The 15118-nt window shown below is 49.4% G+C and overlaps 1 protein-coding gene across 2 annotated transcripts in view; it reads left to right on the forward strand.

The window, feature by feature from the left end:
• The window catches only part of MTMR4 (myotubularin related protein 4), a 55471-nt gene continuing 40353 nt past the window's right edge, over positions 1 to 15118 (forward strand). Inside the window, exon 1 of one of the 2 annotated variants that reach the window (XM_021540389.3) lies at positions 1 to 108. The gene's annotated coding sequence lies outside the window, so the exon portion shown is untranslated. Of the gene's footprint in view, positions 109 to 542; positions 682 to 15118 lie in introns of those variants that run through there. The other variant, XM_085557642.1, reaches the window with a different exon arrangement.

The raw sequence follows: 15118 nt of genomic DNA on the forward strand, positions 1-15118 counted from the left end.
CGCTGATTGGCCGGGGCGCGCGGGCCGGCGCGGGGGGGCCGGGCGGGAGTTGCACGCGGCAGAGGCGGGAGCGGCGCGGCCGGAGCCGGGCGGGACCCGCCGGGACAGGTGAGGCCGGGGCTGCCCGGGACTTCCGCCCCCGCTCCCCTCCTGCCGCCTGGCCCCGGCGCCGCTCCCCGGGCCGCCGCCCGCCGCGGCCCCGCTCCTTCTCCCCGCCGCCGGGTGAGCGCGGCCTCCCCGGGGCCTGTCCGTGGGGGGCGGCACCGCCCGGTGGCAGCGGCGCTGAGGCGGCGGCGGCCCTGCGGGCCGGGCTGCAGCGGAGGTTCCGCGGTGTGGCCGGCGGGCGGAGGCGGGGTCACGGGGGAACGGGGCGCGGAGCTCCCGCTGGGGCCGGCCCTGCCCGCTCCGGCCCTGCCGCGGGGCCTGAGCCCTTCTCCGGGCCGAGCTGCGGCACGGCTCGCCCGCCTCTCCCGTTCCCCCGCGCCGGGGCCCTGGAGGTCCCGCCTGGAGGTGCCTGGCGGGTGGGAGATTGTTGTGCCACAGAGATCCGGGGTAGCGGTACGGAGCTGGTTCTTTCCCGCATGCGGTGGGGTTTGCCCGGTGCCCCCCTGGAGGCCACACTCCAGTGTGTTGGTTTGGAACTGCGGCTGGATGAAGTTTGGTGTGGAGATGGTGATGCAGGTTTGACATTTATTTAGAATCCCCTCAGCTGTGTTGTAAACATTGGCTTCCCTAAAGCAGCTGATGTGATGCCTTTGGGGTTTCCTGCTGAATTAACTGAACTGGAACTAACTCAAAATAATTCATGGTAAATCGGGGGATCCTAGAACGTTGTTGGGCATGTTATGTTAACTGTCTCATAAGGATCCTGAGGGTGATTTTGGCAATGACTTGAAGGAAGCTGACAGGTAAAAGCTGAGGAACTGCATGAACAACTCGGAGTGCTGAGTAAAAAATGGGAAATGAGAATCCGATGCTGTGGCCTGGTTAGTTTGGCAGTGGACTTTGGGGAGACCACATCTGTTTTACCAGAGAAAGCAAACTTCAGGAAGAGTCTGAAATGGGAACAGAGAAACAAGGGAGGGAGAAGTGGGCTCTGTCCTGGGAAGCAGGAATTTTTGCCTTGGTTCATGAATGTGGCAATGTACACAAAATGCATATACCAAAGAGATTCCAAAATGTATATCTTTAGGTGATAGAGATGCCAGCATAAGAGCAAACTTCCCTAAGTCAGTGATGACTTTGTATTGGCTGCAAACTTTTACATGGAGGCTCGATATCTTTCTTTTTTTTTTAATAAAAGCACCTGGGCTCACAGCCCCAGGAGTTTGGGGTCTGCTCTGCCTGGGGGTCTGTGAGGTGGCTCTGGTGTCTTTAATGGTGTTGGCTGGACGATGTACATCTAAGTAAACTGTGAAATAAAGTTAAAAGTTTCACTTATAAATTTCTAGGAACATCTGGGTTCCCCTTTTCTTTGCTGCATTCTCAGGAATCTGTTTATCTGGCTGTGACAGTTATTTAATTTTTTGAGAGAGCCTTGACTGTGACATTTCCTCAGAGGTGTCACTGCTGTGGGTTTTGTGGCAGGGTCTGTCCAGCCCATCTGCCTCAACAATAGTGTAACTTACCTGTCAGATTTGGTTATAACAAGGTAAAAGGAAAAAAACCAAACCCAAAACCCATCAAGGGAAGCTTTAGGGGCAGATCTTTGGAGAATGCTGCTGTGCCAGCTTTTATTGTGATCTCAATCTGCCAAATATGCACTGGCCTGCTTTTTTTTTTCTTGTTTTTTTTTTTTTTTTTTTTTTTTTTTGTGTTTTTTTTTTTTTTGTTTTGTTTTTTTGTTTTTTTTTGATTACGTGGGGCTTCTCAAAGTCTCCCTGATGCCAGTGCTGGGGAGCACAGGGATGATGTGAGCAGCCTTTCCTCCGCCTGGTGCCTGTGTCTTGCTGAGCTCTGCTCACCTGGAGGCAGGCCTGGATGACTCTAGTCCACCCTGTGGGTGAGGATTGCTCTGGGAATTGGGCCTTCTCTAAGAGATGTGGGTTTAGCCTGTGCTGTTTGAGACAGAGTTATTTCCATCCCTCTTTGCTGTCTCCAGTTTCTTTCAGAGGCTGCTGTCAGTGGAGAGGGAGAGGTTTGTTCTCAGTTAAGACTTTGGTAGGTGAGGAAAAAGGAGGGTAGAGAGAAATGAGATTTTTTTGGGGTGTGTGTGGTTGCACTGAGGCTGTGCAGTGGTGTTGGAAATGACTGAGCATTGTTTCACAGGAAAATCCAGCAGTGTCATCTAACCCAGGTTATTTTGGTGAGAGAGAAATGTGAACAGAAGGAAAGAAATCAGTGTTGCATACTTGCAAAGCACACTCAACTTCTCAGGACATGGTCCTCCAAGGAATTAATAATTATCAGAATTATGAAAGTTCATACCTTTCCCCTTCTGAGGCAGCTCCACTCCAGCCAGCCAGGTCCCTGTGTGTTTTTTGGATTTCTAGTGGTCTCTTACTGTGAGACTTGTCGCTCTTTACAGAACTAGATCAGAGCCCTTTTTAGATAATGGTGAATGGAGATGAGAGCTATTTTAAAAGTTACTTTGCTCTTAACAAATTAGCATAACAGATTAATCCCTGCTGATAGTCAGTGGCCTGTTCCTCAGGAGGATGCTGGGGCTGTGATGGAGCAGGGCAGAATTTTGTCTCATCACTTGGAGCACGCTCCTGGCCAGTGTCATTGCTTCCCTCCTGTTCCTCCCTGACGTTCTCGCAGTTCCACACACTCCCAACAGCCCCAAAGGATAGGATTTCCCTCCGGAGGGATCAGATAATTAGCTTATAAATAGCAAATGCCTGCTCAGGCCTACTTTCCAGGGAGATTTGGTCCCTGTCCTGTCCCAAGCAATGAGTACAACTGCATTCACACTGCCCAGAGCCGAATCCAAGGAAAGGGGGATGCTTTCCCTCAAGATGGTGAATTTCTGCCCAGAAGGAAGTGCTGAGGTTTGATGTGCAGCCTCCCGTTGCTCTGACATACCTGGGTTTGCCTCGGAGCTGGAGGAGCTCCTTCCAGAGGGGTGGGGATAGTTTTAATGGGGTGTGTTTTGCAATGTCATTGTGCAGTGATCTGTGTGTGATGGGTCTGGGAGCAGCCTCAGCCTTTCCAGACAGAGGTAACATTGGTGGGACAGAGCATCAGCACAACTAATCTGACAGTTCCCACTCTTAACAGCTCTAAGGCCTTTGTTGTTACTTATTACTTTGTCTGTATTGCTCTTTCTTAGTTGAGAGATGCCCTCGAATTTCTTCTTCTTCAAGAGAGAAGCCTGCCCAGGGCATATCCCAAGAGAGGAGAGTTATTTGTCAGTATATTCTGTTTCAACATGTATCAAGTTTCTGGCCTCAGAGGTTTCCTTTTATGTTGTGAGCTTTTGTAGGCGCTTTATTCCCTTTAGTCTCTGATGGAGAGCATTCCTGATCTGCCTTCCCTCGTGGATCCTATTGCTTCACTTCTAGGTGGAGTGTTTGCTCAGCAGTGTGTGTGACACAGCTGATCTCAGGCACTGCACACCCACGATGGTTGGCTGGCCCAGCCACACACGACAAGAGTTCTGGTTTTGCCAACATTTCCTGGGGGACAGAAACACTGTGCTGTCTCTTGCAAGGGTGCGGATCTGATCCCACCTCAGAGACAGGCACAGCATTCACAGGAAGGATGGCAGTTAGGGCTAAGGTTTTCCTAATTCTTGGGAATGGGATTTGCTAGGAATAATGTAGGTGGGAATATTCTGATAACAAAGTACAGGCGACATACTGGGTACCTCTGTCTGAAATGGAGCAAGAGCCAAATCTGGTGACTCTTGCTGAGGCTGCTGACCACTGTCAGCTCCTCCTTGCCTCAGAGGAGCCTGTGCCTGCGGCAGGGACAGAGGTAGACATGGCTCACAACTTATCTGCTCGGGGGCAAAGTCTTGTAGCTGAACTTAAGCCCAGAACTGCAGCAGGGTATTCTCTAGAGCTCAGCTTTCTGCCATTTCATGCTGTCAGAACAACACTGGCTGGGAAGTTTGGTCTTTGTTCCTTTTCCAACCTGACCAGTTCTTTGCTGCAAAATGAAATTGTGGAATTGTTCTCAGAACGTGCTTGGACATGGCACTGCCTGTTAGCTTTATGGTAAGGACCCTCAAATTATTTCTACTCCATAGTCAGTTCAATTGCTTAGGCTCTGCCAGCCTTTTCCTGATGGTCCCTGCTGAAGCTAAGGATTGCTCCAAGCGAGCAAGGGCTGCAGTTTGCATTGTTCCTTCTGGAAGCTTAAGAGGGTTTTGTTGGTTTGTTTTATTCTAGAAACTTGTTGAAGTAGACAGCTTCCCTCAAGTGGATGAGTGCCTTCTGGCAATCCAGCCTGAATCTATTCAGTTGTCCCTGTTGTTAAAACTGTGCTGCCTGGATTTGCAAAAAAAAATTTTTTAATCTTTCAAAGGACTCAGCAGAAGTCTCCTTATTGCAGGAGCATGACTGGCACATAGCACTCAGGGCCACTAGTGTGACAGAGCCAGGTGGGGTCTGTTTCACTGTTTTGATGGGAACAAGAGCAGTGTTGTCCTGTTTAGTATCTCATTTATAAGACACCTACACCCAGTTTGGAGACTGTCTCACTGAGGGTACCCTGGGAGAGCATGGCTGACTGCTAGCCTGGAGCCTGGGTCATGCCCGTACTTCTTGCAGCTCAGCTTGGCTGCCAGCACCACCTGGCAGCTTCATCACCCTGTGGGTGCCTTATGAGGTGCTCAGGAGGAGCTTTAGGAGGATGTGAGGAGCCCTGAAGTTGTTGCTTCTCACCCCAGTCAGCATCATTTGGGCTTATACTCACTTCTGCTTTCCAGCCAGCCAGCCTCCCCCAGGTCAGGCCTGCAGCTGCCCCCGTGCCAGAGGCACTTCTGTCTTCCTTCCCAAATGGCAGAATGAACTTCCCAAAGGCTAAAATGTTCTGTTTTTCCTGAAAACTTTGGAGCAAGCCCATAGCATCTGGACACAGGCCAAAAAGCCTGTGCTGTCCTGGAATTGAGGCTTGGGGCAGTAGAAATGAGTCTCTTCAGGGATGAGGCCCAGAGAGGCTGAAGTTGGATGTGGGATGGAGCAGCCTGTATGTGCCCGGACAGAGACTGTGTTTGGATGGGGGAAGAATAGGTGTGAGGTATTTGGGGGTTTGGTGGGAAGAAACACAGCAAAGTGGGAGTTGGTGAGCTCCTGTGGAACCACTAGAGATGTTTTTGAAGCTGCTTTACGTACCACTGGGATGCTGTGTCTGTGGTACATTCCCAGTGACCTGGGATATTAAACTTTCCTCCTTTCATGGGTTCTGTCCTCTTGCCAGCTTTCCTGTGCCCTTAGGTAGGTCTGGACCCTTTTCAGCCGTACATTCCCTCTCCAGTGCTGCTTCAGGGTTTCTTACAGCCCAAGACTTATGTCCTCTGTATGTGGGATTAATTTCCTTTGATGCTATAGTTCAGTACTGCTTTGTTTTTTAAAAGCTATGGTACTTGTGACTTGGGGAGCTGCTGCTGACTTCTGGTGTGATGAGTGTGTCTGTCTGTGTGCTCCAGGGCAGCCATTTCCCTGCAATCCCAATGGACCGTGGGACGGCTGGGCACCCTGCAGAGAGATTAATTCTGGCTCCTCTTTCTGGGGTATCAGCTTTTCCTTCTGTGTATTTGGATCCTTTGTCCTTCTAAATAATGTTTTTCTCAGTCCTCTGCAAACATTTGTCTCACCTTCACTGGGCTCTTCATCACTGACCTCCTGTGGAGGGAAGATCTGCTGCTCCTGGAAAGTGCCAGTGCTTAATATTTTCCTGTCAGGAAGTCCTGGCTTGTGCTTTTCATATCCACCCCTTCACAAGAGGTAACTTCTCTTGGAAAAGAAGGTTCCTTGTGTCTACACATCTCCTCTGACAAACAGGTGATATCTTGAGGTTATGGATGTGTGTGCAAACCCAGCCAGGGAAGGTGGATACAGTGAGAGGGAGTCTGGGCAATGAGAATTCTCATCTTGCTTGTAGCAAGGAAACGTCTCCTCTAGACCAGGATTCCACTAAGTGCCAGGGCCTCTGCCTGTTGCCCCTCTCCCTTCTGCAGAAAGGGAATAACACCATGTGCAGGGAGAGGGACAAAAGCTGAGGTCAGCAGTGGCTCTTCCCAAAGAAGTTGTAGCCTAGCTGAGCTGAATGGTGAGCAGCTGATTGGGAATTTTGGTACTGATGCCAGCTCTGACACTGCCAGCCTTGGTTGATGCTACAGCTTACAGGGTAAAGTGCCTTTATAAAGTAATTTTGTTACTACATTGAGGGAGTTTTATCATACCCAGGATAACCATATCCTTCCTGTTTGCACTCCAGCTCCCTCACTGCTGCCCTGCTCAGGGCCTTGCTGCCTCTTAACTTAGGTGAAATTGCATTGGCCTCTGAATGTTTGTTATCGCTGTGCCCTGAGGGTGCATGTTTGCATATAGCTGCCTACAGGAAGAGAAAGTCCCTCGATTTCCAAGGAGAACTGCTTGTTTGTGCTGTGAAGTCCCTATTTTCTAGGGGATGTTGAACCCTTGGTACATCCTAAAGGGCACATAATGGCAAGAATAGAGGATCTTTTCGTTAGAACTGCTGTGGTGAGAGAAGGGGCCATGGGAGACTCCCAGGCACTGTAAAGGGGTGCAGAAATCCCCAAGGGGACCCAAGAGCGAGTCCCAGACGTTCTCGGCATCTTTGCGGGATTGCACCATCCCTCAAGGATGTCAAAAGCTCCTGCCCACAGGAGAAAGGGTTCCTTCAGCAAAGCTGTTGCTGCAGCAGCTTTGCTTTGTGACAATTCCACTTCTGCTCATCCTGGCACTTGGGATCCTTGGAGCTGGGTGTTCACCATGCCCAGTGAGTACAATGGGAGGTGTTTGGGGGAAGTGTCTTTCAAAGGGGTGACCTGGGCACAGTTCATCTTTGCCATAAGCATTCCACAGGGATGCTGGCTGTTTCTGTGTGATGTAGTGATACTGGGGATTATTGCCCTGGAAGAGCAGATCTTTTGTCTCCCACAGCTGGTTGGGAGCACAAAGAACTGTGCCGGAGAGGAGCTTTGCAGTTTGCTGAAGGTGAGGGATGAGTCTTGGTGCAGGAAGGGGTAACTAGTAGAGCTGCCTCAGGCTGACATTAGATGGATGTAGGGAGGAGCAGGGGCCGCAGAGAAACCTCTGCAGGACTTTGAGGCAATACATGACTAGAAGAACTGAATGAACAGGTCTGCTTTGGCCTGAAGAATTGGTCACGTCTTTCCTGGTGCCTGTGGCTGACTCATACCACTGAGCATTCCTCGGGGAGTTGGTAGCTCCCAGCATCCAAGGTACTGTGCTTGTTATAGGGCAGCCTGGAGACATATTGCAGGCAGCTGCCAGAGGGAATGCCACGTTACGGGCAGGCAGCCAGCACAGGCTGGATGCAGATCCATGGGAAGTGGATGCCAGGGCTGGGATGTGCCAGTAAGCGACTCATATCTCTCCCTGCTGTCCTTTGCACTTCCTTGGGCTAGCACAAGGTTATGTCTTCCTTACCCTGTTCTTTGTTCTTTCCCCTTTCTGGAATTGGAAAGTTAATCTATTGGGACTCTCCAGGGAGTGCCACTTTTCCCAGTATGCCAGTGAGCAGATGAATCCCTCCCTGCTGTCTCATGCCTGCATTTCCAAACAAAAGTGGGTAGCTAAGCACCTTTGGATGCTGGCTAAGATGATCCCAGACAGAGCCTGTTTTGCTCAGCAAAGAGCAAATTGAGATTATTTTTTTAATGTGAAACTCTTGAATGCAGAGGTTCTATGCAGATTTAGCTCATTAGGAAACTCTGCAGAGAGCTTTTGTTGCCATTGCTAAATGAGGCAAAAGAGGAAGTAAAAGTGGTTCTGTGCTGTGAAGTGGATTCATAGTTTTCTTTTATAATAAACCACAGACTTATGGACAAGCGAATTCCCCATCTCCCTTTCTCTTTGTTCCAGTGCATCATTCCTTCTTTAATAGGTGTTTTTACTAGAGGAATTCCCAGAAGTATGAGAGGAACTGTTCTTCCTGTGAGCTTGTCTTCTATTGAAATACAAGAGGAAGTTCCTTAGACTTCTGTGAAAAGCTTCAATAGGTCTCATGGCAGAGGAAGTCACATTTTCAGCATGTTTTACTAATGACGAAGTATTCAAAACCGAAGCTGGAATGAACAGCCAGTTCCTCCTTGGAATTCCCTGGGGAGCAGCAGCCCAGCAGGTCCTGCTGCCCTTGTGCTGGCCACTCCTGCTTCCTCCCACCCCCAAAATCCTACAGCGAAGGATGCTACAGGAATGATAGAAGCTGGGAGTGGGATGTTGCACTGAGTGCTGCGACTCCAGCTTTCCATTCCACCTGTTCTCTGGGGCTGGAGCCCAGGACGCTGGCCTTTTTGGCAACATGGGCTGGAGTGAAAACACAGTGCTGGGGAAAACCTGGATTCAGCTGGAATTGCTGATAGAGCTGCCACTGGTGTCAGTGACTGTGGGGTTCCATCAGTGCATGTCAGTGATGCACTGTCAGGAGGAAGGGAACTGCCTCGTGTTTGGGCAAAGATGATAAAAATCCCAGTCCTTCTTGAGATTTGTCTTTGTGTTAGACAAAGTCTGATGCAATGCAGTCTTATCCTAAACCTTGCAAAGGTAGGAATTTGATCCTTAATGAGTTTTATTATAGTCAGTTATGAACCCCAGGCTCTGTTCCCTGTGTGAATTGCAGCAGATGAGAATCAGTACTCTGGCTCCTCTCATTACTGAGCTCAGCATGTGGCCACCTTCATCCCTTGTCCTGCTGGAAGCTGCCAGCAGGGAAGGGACAGCGTGTGTGAATTTGAGCAGCTCTTGCTGCTAGATAAGCTGGGGACTTGCTATCTATATCAAATTGCCTTCTCTTCCCTTGTATCAATTGGCTGGGGATTTCCCTTTCTAAGAGTGCCTTTGGAGCAGCCGGCATGGCCAGTGCTGTTTTTAGAAGCAGTTAAGCTCGTGCTTAGAGAGAGCACGAGATGGCAGCACTTAAGCTCAGCTGAACTTGCTGACCTGCCCACATCCTTTGAGATGAGGTTATTAATGAAAGCAGGTCAGTGTGCAAGGCACTACCTTCATGGGATTTTCCATTGCTGAAGTGCAAACCAGTTTTGAAAAGCTCCAGACACCTGGAAATTAAAGACCAAAGGCTCTGATTTAACCTTCTTAAACTTTGGGGGCAGGGGAAGGGGTGTTAAACACCAGGTGAGGTTTTGCTTGGTTTTGGGAGGGATACCACCTCCAGAGAAGCCTCATGGAGGCCAAGTTTTCAAGTTCGTTGCCTGGTTGTGAAGAAGAGCTGTGGCAACACAAAGCCCTGAGAGGGTTCCTTGGAAAGGAGGATGTCCAGGCTGTCGACATAATAAACCATCAGGAGACAGTGCCTGCAAACTCAGGGTTTCCATGGGAGCCAACAGCTCTGATCATGTTCAGGTTGGACATGCAATTGAAAGTGAGCTCTTAGCTTATTAATAACTCTCAAGGGTTTTCATCTCCTCCTGTGGTCTTCTGTAGTTTGATGGTAAAAACCCTGAGCAGATGTTCATTGCTCTATTTTAGAGGTTCTTCCTATGAAAGGGGGAGCTGGGAACTTAATGTGATGATGGCACAATTATTGCAAGTTTTGGAGAGGAACTGGCTCTGCCCCAGGAGCAGGGAGGAGCATTTAGCTGTATGTTCCCAGCCACATTTCAAGGGTCAGTGCTGCAGGGCCTGGGACAGTATCATCCTTGTTGCTTTTGAGAAGGCTGCTGGGGAAACTGGGCTTGGTCTGGGTGAGTCAAGAGAATAAATCCTGATGCTTCCTTGTCCTTCCTCTCAGACCTGCTGATGGTTTCAGTCATAGCTTCTTCACATATGTGTTTATGTGGATTACTAAAAGATGCTTCATTTTATTCCTGTGGAAGAAAACTACCCTTGGGGAAAACAGGCTTTCCTAAAAATTTTGCCTGTGGTGAATAGTGACACTTCAGCTTTGGCCTGGGGTCTGCCTCCAACCAGCCAGCGTGAGTTTCCAGAGCTGAGGAGCCTCAGCTGGAGCTGAAGCATGACTGTCACATGGCTGTGAATCCCAGTAGTGTTATGTGATCACCTGGAATAAAAGCAGTATTTTCTGCTTTCAGACACTGTTTCTATTGACTGTCCCAGCAGAGATTCCAGATCCTTGCAGGCAGGCACCATTTTAGATGCCAAAGGTGTCCTGGCTGCCCTTTACCAAGGGCTATAGTTCCCCCCATCCATACTGTCCCCTGGCTGCAGGAACATGCCTCAGAAACATTGGGACTCCTAAAGTAATACCTCATGGGTATGTTTATGCACTTGTATAAAATAATAACAGTTACATTTGTAATAACAACAGGGCTGATGTTGTGTTGCTGCTGTTTGGTTGAAATTATTTTGAAGCACTCTCATATTGAATGCCAGGATATTGGACATGGGTGTTTGGGAAAGCCCTGAGTTTGGCTGGGAAGACTTGTAGTGGGGTAGGGAGGGGAAATGACACACTTCAGGACTTTATCTTTGGATTTCAAAGCCTTCTGTTGTGTTTGGGTTGCATATCTCAGGTTTTTTCTGCAGCCACAAACATTGCCTTTCAGAAAAAACTGTGGCTGTCAGAGGCTCACCAAGCTGATGGGAGTTAAAGGTGAATTCTCCTTGTGCATAATGAGAACTGAGTGTTTCTGTAGAGAGCAGTTTAGACAGCACTTCTCTGGCCTGGAGACTTGGGATGTGACCTCAGTAGTGCAGGCACCATTTCCTTGAAGCTGTTGCTGCTTCCTTCCCGAGGCTGAATTGAAGTCAGCACGGTGTGGACGGAGGGGCCAGGGCAGCATGAGAGGGAGCCGCAGCTCACACGGGCTCCCTTCGGAGCTGCAGGACTCAGGAGCAGGCGGGAGCCTGCACTGCACTGGGATGGTCCATCTGCTTTGGGTAGGGACCGGGCAATTGTTTGCATTTGAATAAAGGCTTAATTGTCACTTGAAATGTCCCAACTGCTTTTTTAAAGAAAAGCAAACAAAGCTGGAGAACAACAGGCTGGAGTTACAGGCAACTTTGAAAATGTTTGCCAAAGCTGTGCTTCCTGTCTCTGTCAGCTCTTGGTTATGGAGTTCAGCTTGGAGCCTTAGCTTTTAATTCCTTCTCTGTCAGCTCGGGATGAAAGGCCCGTGGGGTGGGCATGGCGCGGGGGCAGCAGGGCTCTCCCGCTCGTGGTTCCTCCCATGGAGAAGGCTGAGGGGCCTGCGCCGGCTGCGGTGGGGATGAATCGGTGCGGGGATGGCAGCACCTCCGAGCACAGAGGAGGCAGATGCTGCCCTGGCAGGGGACCATCCCCGGTGTGCTGCTGCCACCTGGTGCCACCGGCTGCCCCAGCCCCGGGGCTGCAGCGCCTCAGCCTCGGGAGGACAGGGGAGATGAGCTGAGAAACTCCTGCTCCTGGCTCTGCTTCCTTCACAGTCATTGCGTTCCCCTTGAAACTCCTATTTCACTGTCATTAATGTAAAGAGCAGAGTCAGCTGGCAGGCAGGCTGCTGAAATTAATTATGCTTCAAATCATTGCAGAGATGGATAGCAGTGATTGTTAAGGGTCTGGCAAAGTGCTGGGTTCTGTTCTCTTCCTTCATTATCCCGTACACCTTGACGGCGTCTGGATGACACCGCTGGACCCTGCAGCTGGGGTCTGTCAGAATCTGCCTGTGCACCTCCATCTCACAGACTCACAGAATGCAAGTTTGAAAAGGATCTTAAAGATAATTTTGTTCCATCTTGTACATGATATAAACTGTTTTCTGGCTCCTTATGTATCAATCTCTCCTGACTCCTGGCTGAGCAAGATGTGGCAGAGGAAAGGATGGGACAGAGCTGGGGACATGATCCTGCAGCTTGATACACCTTATGGATCTCCCCCTCCCCAGTTCTTTCACTCTTCTGCAAAACAACTTGTCATTGCTCTGCTTTGACAGTGTCCCCAGGCTAAGCTGTCCCCTGAGCCTGACACAGAGGTGACTGTCAGGTCTTGGCTCCAGGTGTATCCCTGGCCCAGCCTATCGAATTCAGCATTTTTTAGATTTTGGTGGTGTTTTCTTCCCCCAGCATCTATTTCCCCTCCAGCTCTTTCCACACCCTCTTCTACATTCCTGCATCTTTCCTTCCAAGGCTTCCACTGTTCCTTCCACCCTCACCAGTGCTCATTTTACACTGTTCAGCAACACAAACCCCAAAACTTCCTGTACCCCAGTGTTGCTCCTGCTCCAGTGATGTCTGCTCAGCTCAGTGACCCCTGTTCCCATCAGCAACTCTGCCTCAGGGTCTGCATTGTTCTTCTCAAGCTCTGTGATCTTCAGCTACCTCATATATTTCCTTTCCCAAAATTTCTCCTGTTCATTCTCCCTTTTGGCAGTGGTGCATCCTTGGCAGCTCTAGGGTCCAGGCCTGCCCACAGCCATGCAGGCTCAGGGCTTGTGGCAGAGCTACTCTGGGCTTTGCTAAACCAGACCTTTGCTATTATTGTGCATTAAGCCTGCGGCTGCTCTGGGCACTCCTCTGATCTCTCCTACCTTCTTTCCCCTTCTTTTTTACTGCAGAGGACCTTGTTTCTTTAGAGAGGGAAGGACAAAATACCATGTCTGCATTCCCTCCTGCCTCTCTGCATTCTTCCTGGCACTCTGCTCCTTTCCCTGCACCAGGCACAAGTTCTCCTCTGGTTTGCCCTCTGATCTCTGCCCCTGTGCTGCCTGTTCCTCCCTGTTGCACTATTCTTCTTTCCCCCTTGCTCAGTTTCTCACCTGCCTCTGAATCCTTCTTCATGCTGTGTAGTTTCTCTTCCATTAAAAGCAAAGCTCACTTCTGCTCCTACTCATGTCCTATGCCTGATTTTTTCCCCAATTCCATGATAAGTCACTTGGATACAGCCCAGTCAAAGTGAAGTCCCTCATCTCCTCAGCCTGGAACTGCTGCTACAAAAGCCCTGAGCTTGGCTAAATCTCCGTGTTATTCTCCTCACCTTCAGCATTTGGGAGATTTGACTCCGTGGCAGTTGTGCTTCTGAAATCCTGAACTCGCTCTGCCCGTTCTCTCCTTTGCTCTGCTCCTCCTCCTGCACTTCCTTGGGGATTTGCTGTCCCAGCAGGGCTCTGGTTTCTGTCCTGTTGCTCTGTGTAACCTTATCCTCACACACATTTGCAGCTGGCACAGGCATATTCTGTCCCTCTCCCCCTGTGCCTGGCTGTCAGTTACAGGCCTGGATAATCTGTCCCAGTGTTCCCTGTGTCCCTTTGTGGCTGATCCCGGCCTCCAGCATCGTCCCTGGACAGCTGTATGTGCTTGCCCTGGGAATAGGCATGAGGACCAGCTCTGGCCACATGTGGGTGTGTTTTTTGAGGGCTTGAGGACTGCTGTGCAGTCAGGAGCGTTCCTGGCTATGGCAGCTTTCCCTGAACCCTGCAGAGAGCTGATTTATGTGTCCTGGCCTGAGCTCTTGGGAACAATCCGACGTTTGAAACCTAGATGTTCCCACTTGGAATGCAACTGAAGCCTTCAGCAGCCTTCAAAGAAGTCATGATTACTTTGAAATATGAAGAAAAATGCTTTCAAGGTATTTTAATCATCACCTGACTCCCAGGTTGGATGACCAGGAAGAGTTTGCAAGTTGTGACCTTCTCCTAGTGGCTGTGGGATGTGGTTCTGTGCCATGGGCTAAGTGAGGCAGTGGCCATGTCTTGCTCTGTGTTGCCTGAAGCCATCCCCTGGAACTCGGGATGGGCCATGCAGTGTAATGGCAGGTGGCCCCCTCCCCTCTTGCCCTCCTCACATCTCCAAAGTAGGGTAACTTTGAACATGAGACAGTCTGTGATTCCAAGAGCAGCTGGAGGCTGGGGTGTGCCGAGGGCACCATGGGCAGCTCTGCTTTCCCAGAGCCTGTGGAGATTTGTGTATTCAGACCTGGACTAAAAACAACTATTTAATGGAGTTTAAAATACTCCAAGCAACAAAAAGGACAACTTTTCCCATAAGCTTGATGGAATTTATTCCATTCTGAAACTTCATCTACTAGTAATTGGATTGAGATCTGTCCTTGTCAGCAGGACCGATACTTAGCATAAATACTGTGGTATATTGAAGAATTCTTTTATTTTATTATCTTTGGGTTCTTTAAGCTGCATAGGTGAGCTGGTTTTGCTTTGGATCAGTACATGGCATTGGTCTTCCTTATCCAAGTGTGCTGGCTGAGCTCTGGCAGTTGTAGCCATGGTCCCAGCAGTGCTGGGGACAAAAGTGCCACCCATCAGTCCCGTCTGTCATCACTGCTATTATATATTTTTGCAGTGGACTTTTTGTGAGTCCCTGTTGAGCAGCTAATGTGGGAGTGCCTGTGAGATCCTCTGATCTGCACTTCCAGCAGCCCTTCATCCATGGGTAATTCTGCATCTTGGAATTCAGCCTTTCCCCCTGGTTAGACCATAAATTATGATCCCTACATGCTGCAGAGCAGTCTGAATACTTTGGCAAATTGTCACCATCATCTGGTATTGCTGTGACATTTGGGGGTTCTGGTAGCCTGATCTTTTCTTTTTAATAGTTATTCAGCAGTAAAAGAGTTCTGTTGTTGAAGAGCAGCTGGTCATGGCCTTCATTAGAAACAATCCTCTTAGCTGTAATTTTGTTTAAAATAACAAAAGACCAGCCCATACAATCTGCTTTGCATGTAACTGTGGGGTCTGACAATTGCATTTTTAGCCTCTAATTAGTGGAAGGCTTGAGATGGTTATTTCTGTTTCATTTGGGATCACAATAAGGCTAATATCTTTCCTGGTTTTTTCCTTCTAACTTCCCCTGTTTAATATTGGACTTGTTCTTCCACTTCAAATGCACCAGGACCAACTCTAGCATTTTAGCTGAAATTAAAGTAAAAATCTCTGCCTAAGGCAGATGCTGAGTGCAGAGAGCTCCAACTGCAAACAATGGCTGGAGTTTTATGAGCAATTAAAATCAAGTCTCCAAGCAGGGAGTGAGGAGCTGCCAGGGGCCACCCACCT

Source organism: Lonchura striata, chromosome 19 (genome assembly GCF_050655825.1).
Source record: "Lonchura striata isolate lonStrDom1 chromosome 19, ASM5065582v1, whole genome shotgun sequence".
In the NCBI taxonomy this organism is placed as follows: Eukaryota; Metazoa; Chordata; class Aves; order Passeriformes; family Estrildidae; genus Lonchura; species Lonchura striata.